Here is a 5871-nt window from a genome sequence, read left to right on the forward strand (position 1 = left end):
GCTGAGCCATCCTGCCACCTGTTGGCAGCTCAGCAGCAGCTCAGCTCGGGCTGAGACTCCCACTCTTGAGCAAGCTCTTAATCAACTGAGCCACTCTGCCAGCCTTCGGCTTACATTTTTAACTTGCAATGGGTTTACTGGGATGTAAACTTCATCATAAGTCAAGGAGCATCTGCATAAAACTTTTTCTAGTTGTATTATTTTGATTACATACAAGTACTTACTGGAAGGCTGATATTCCAAGTAAAACAGTACTTTAAAAATTAGAAAAGGTATGTAAATTCAGTTTCCTTAATAGTATGTACTTTGTAAGGTATAGATTTCAGAATGTGTAACTGGGAAAGTACTACAGTAATCTTTGAAAGGCTATGTATATAACCCAGCTCTGCCAATGGTTAGCTCTGTAACTCAGGGTAAACACATATTCTAAGATTCAATTTCTATCTGAAATACATTATATAACATGTAAGGTTACTTCAACTCTAAAAATCTATGATTATTTGTATTTCATTAGGTGCATGCTACTTGATTTCTGTGCATTTTAGCTATCTAAATGAATCAGGGAACGTGCACAGTAAACAAAAAATGTCTTAGTCCCACTGACAAGCAGAAAAGGAACACACACACAAATTTTATGTATCTATACATTTATATATAGATATATATCTATATATAGAGATACAGATATATAGATATATCTCCAAAAAATGTGTACACATTTTAAGAAAGGAAAACTGTATTAAAATTGTAATACTCAATATATACTGATAACAAAAGATGAATACAAGTCACGTTTGACTTCTGCAATNTTTTGTTCTTCAGTCTAGTTGTGGAGGACGTCACTTCACTGGCCCATGTTGGTATTATCATTGCGCTCTTCCCGGGTGAGGCAGTCGCTCGCCAGCCATTAGATGGCCGCTCACGGCAGCTCACGAAAGCGCATGCCAGCTGCCAGCCAGCTCCACTGCAGCCTACGCCGTTGCCGGCGACTCATGGCAGCCCAGCTCCAGGTCAAGCTGTTGTTCACCATCTTAGCTGTAGAGGGCGCAGCATCACTGGCCCATGTGGGATCTGAACCTGCGGCCTTGCTGCTCAGAACTCATGCTCCCAAGCCAACTCTTAACCAACGAGCCACTCGGCTGGCCCTAAAGCATGACTTTTTAGAAGTTAAAATTGTTGGAGAGTTTCACAATAAATTTCTGTATTAGCGTATAAAACTGTTACATGATTTTTCATTTACTCATTTTAAAAATAATTTTTTATTTTTCAATTAGAGTTGACATATAATATTACTTTAGGTGTATAACATAGTGATTAGTTATTTATATAACTTACAAAGTGATCACCCTGATAAATCTAGTACCCATCAGACACCATACATAGTTATTTCAATATTATTGCCTATATTCCCTTTGCTATACTTTACATTCCCATGACTATTTTGTAACTACCAGTTTGTACCTCTTAATCCCTTTCCCTTTTTCATCCATTCCCCCAACCTCCTTCCCATCTGGCAACCATCAAAATGTTCTCTGTTATCTGTGAATTTGTTTCTGTTTTGTTTGTTCATGTATTTTTTAAATTCCACATATAAGTGAGTTCATATAGTATTTGTCTTTTTCTGTTTGACTTATTTCACTTAGCATAATACCATCTAGGTCCATCCATGTTGTTGCAGACAGCAAAATTTCATTCTTTTTTATGGCAGAGTACATACAATTTATAAAAATGCAAAAAGAGTATACAATGAAAAATCCCCCTTTCACTCCCGACCCCCACTCCGTCTCCCTAAAAACAGTCTATCCTTTCAGAGCTATTATATGCATATCTAGCCAATAGTCTCCAATAGTAGCATTCTACACTCCATTCTTTACTATATACTTAGTTATCCAAGAAATAATTATCACAAAATGATTGTAGTGTAATTAACTGCCCCAAAACATGTTCTATATTTTGTTAGTTTTAACATTATATCTGAGATTGATCCTTAAAAACACATAGCGCTATACCTCGGTCACTTAAATGGCCACACAAAATGTTCTAATGTTCTATTTTTATTTAACTAGGGTCTTCTTCTGATGGGCATTTAGGTTGTTTAGTTTTTTGTTACTAAGAGTGCTACTGCAATGAATAGCTTTGTAAACAGATCTGTGCACATGTGTGCTATTTACCTGTAGGCTAAATTTCTAAAAGTGAAATAGCTGGGTAAAGAGCATGTATTTAACATTTTTGGGTTTTTTTTTTTCATGTGGGAGTCGAACCAGCAACCTTGCTGTTAAGAGCGCATGCTCTATCCACTGAGCCATCTGGGCAGCGGCTCAACTCAAGGTGCCAAGTTCAGTCCTAGCAGCGGGTGGGCATAGCCCACCATCGAACAGGCAATCTTGTCATTAAGAGCATGTGCTCTCACCAGCTGAGCCATTCTGCCACCTGTTGGCAGCTCAGCAGCAGCTCAGCTCGGACAAAGCTCACTGGCCCATGTGGGAATCGAACCAGCGACCCTGCTGCTCAGAGCTCGTGCTCTTAAGCAAACTCTTAACCAACTGAGCCACTTGGCTGGCCCTACATTTAACGTTTTGACAGAACTGTCACCTTACCTTTCAAAGAGCTTATACCAATTTATCCTCTCACCATCAATATATTATAGACCTCACATCCTTTCCTGCTCAATATTGCATCAAGACTTTTGATCTTTCAGTTTGAAAAGTAAAAAATAGTTATTGCATTATGGTTTTAATTTTCATTTCTTTGAAGTGGCACATTTTTTCATTTAAATGCCATGTGTATTTCTTGTGATCTTGCTGTTCCTTTCCTTTGCTCATTTCAATTGTCTTTCTGACTGGTACACATGAGATCCATAAAACGAATTAGTTCTTAGTCATTTGTGCTGACAATACTAAATACTTTTTCCTTCTGTCATTTAATCTTATTTACAGAATGTTCAGAAACTTTCATTACTATGAAATCACATTTAGTAATCTTTTCTATTATGGTTTCTGGATTTTTAAAAATCTTGCTTAGAAAACCTTACTTACTCTGAAATTATAAAAACTATTATTCAATTTTCTTTTAGTACTTTCATGGTTTTGTTTTTTCACATTAAGATTTTTTAATGTACCTGATATTATGTTCTAAGTGGTGAGAAAAGGACCTAACTTCATCACAAAAACTAACCAATTTGTTTCTCAGTTAAAACCGAGTGTTATTTTACAGATATTCTTCCATTTCTATAAAAATTTTATACTCTACTCTTAACTATACACTTAGATTCCAAGAAATAATCATCACAAAATGATTCTAGTGTAATTAACTGCTCTAAAACATGTTAATTTTATTGCAACTATCACCAGCTGCATTATGGTAATACAGTTGGAACTTTGTGATGTTCAACTACCAACCACAATCAGTTGAAACAGGAATTTCTTATCAACACTTTATCCACATCTTGTCCACATAGTCGCTGCCAATTGAGTTAAAAAGCCTAGGTTTTGGGTTGCCTGAGTGGCTCATTGGTTAAGAGTTGGCTTGGGAGCGCGAGTTCTGAGCAGCAGGGCCGCTGGTTCAGATCCCACATGGGGTCCAGTGATGCTGCGCCCTCTACAGCTAAGATGATGTACCACAGCTCGACCTGGAGCTGGGCTGCCATGAGTTGCCAACGATGGCATAGGATGCAGTGGGGCTTCAGTGGGCTGCCATAAGCTACCGTGAGTGGCTGGCAGCCAGCGTGAGCTGCCGTCCAATGGCTGGCGACCGATCTGCCTCATCCGGGAAGAGTGCAATGATCACAATACCAACATGGGCCATGAAGCGACATCCTCCACAACTAGACTTATCACGTCCTGTGTGACAAGGGCTGGGGGGCTTGAGGAGGGGTGGTGAAGGGTTAAGAAATCACAAGAGTCAAAAGTAGAGTTTCTGTGGGCCAGGGGACTTGTCTCTTCAGACCAAGAGAGCCCTACTACTGGCAGGTGTAAAGCTTTTATTTAAAAACAGTCACAAAGAGGTCATTTTGAATATCTATACCCAGTTAATTGATTCAAATTAGACTGGCAGCTGCTTCACCTAAACTCATTGTGATTAAGCACGGGTTGTGCTTTCACACATGCTATGAATGATCCCCTGGATGGCATCAGCATTCCAGACCAGCTGATAAGGAAGTTTTACCGAGATCATTCCCTCAGGTCTTAGCATTCCAAGACACTTCCTTATGACTTCAAAGGATCAGTGCACATGACCTTTGGAGTTGGCAGCTGTAAGGTGACATAGACTGAAGAACAAAAGGACAGCAGCTTGTCTATTCCCCTTCTCTGATTCCCCAATGCTGTTCCCTCCCTGAATTCCCCAATAAAAAAACCTTAAAAAAAAAAAGTCTAGGTTTTCAGGATGTGTTATGTATGAATCTTATTGCCAAAAAAGAAATGATATTCTATACTTGTGCGGACTGAACAATTCCACTGAGAAATAGGCGTATCTTTAATAAGGTAAACAGGAACTGGATAAAAGTACTACTTAATAAACTGAAGGCCACAGACATCTCCAACTGATTCTCTCATTTGGAAGAAACGTAAGCTTTATTTCCTTTAAAAGTACAGGTCTTCTCAATAAGGGTTTTTGAAAAATCTGAGCAACTGAATAAATAATTCCAACATAGTACGTTTCATATTATGACGGGGGCGGGGGGTACAGAGCAATAGGTGCCACAGAGACACACAGCATGAGGACCTAACGTTGTCTAGGAAGCCAGGAAAGGTCTACTGGAGGGGCGTTTACCTAAATGACGAGAAGAGCTAGACAGGCCAAGAAGGTCATTTGACCTAGGATTTGAAAGACAAACTGGTTGCAGAAGCATCAATTCTTTGAGTGTGAACATTTCTAAACTGGGGGCGGGGGTGCCTGAGTTCCTCCCATACTCTTTTCCCTGTTTATTTTCTCAAATTTTTCTTTCCAGGTGATTTAAAAAAAAAAATGTTCAAACTTCCTAACTAACATTATAGCCAAGCAATCTATTATAACTTATAAGAGAGCAAAAATTCTTCTTGTCATTGGCCACAGAACTCTATTAAGTATTTCTCAGTGTGCCACAAAAGCACTTATTGGAGATATTTCAGTGAGTAACTGTGTTCTGCTTGCCTGAGGCTAATATTTTTACCCTTACAAGGCAGCAGACTAGAAAACCGGGCAAGGCATTTCATCGATGCCGTTCCTTCAAACATGTGGCTTACTTATGAAAACTGTGTTAGAATTAAAATCCGTATTAAAGTGAAGGAAACGATCAAACCTATAACCCAGAGCACAAAACACTGGACCAAAAGCATAAATATCTTGAAGCTTCTTCTTTATATTTACTAAACAAAGAAGGAAACAAAATGTTCACGAGCAAAGTTCAGCTATTAATTTAAAAATATGGACTACTTTATAGTTTTTTTAAAGGATTATGTAAAAATAAAAGATTATAAATCAGTAACTGAGTTCAAGTCCCAATATTAGAGATAATCACAAACTACACAATTTCTGACCATTTAGACAGTCCCCAAATTATGGTGGCTCCACTTACTGATTTTTTTACTTTATGATGGTGTGAAAGCATAGTGTGAATTTTGATCTTTTCGTGGGCTAGCAATAGTTACTGTCTCATGATGCGGGCAGCGGCAGTGAGATGATTTTGCCCAACTGTAGGCTAATGTAAGTGTTCTGAGCATGTTTAAGGTAGGGTAGGCTACGCTATGCTGTTTGGTAGGTTAAGTGTATTAAATGCATTTTCAGCTTACATTTTTTTTTTTTTTTTTAGCTGAGCCATCCTGCCACCTGTTGGCAGCTCAGCAGCAGCTCAGCTCGGGCTGAGACTCCCACTCTTGAGCAAGCTCTTAATCA

The sequence above is a fragment of the Hipposideros armiger genome, unplaced genomic scaffold (genome assembly GCF_001890085.2).
Source record: "Hipposideros armiger isolate ML-2016 unplaced genomic scaffold, ASM189008v1 scaffold_69, whole genome shotgun sequence".
NCBI lineage: Eukaryota > Metazoa > Chordata > Mammalia > Chiroptera > Hipposideridae > Hipposideros > Hipposideros armiger.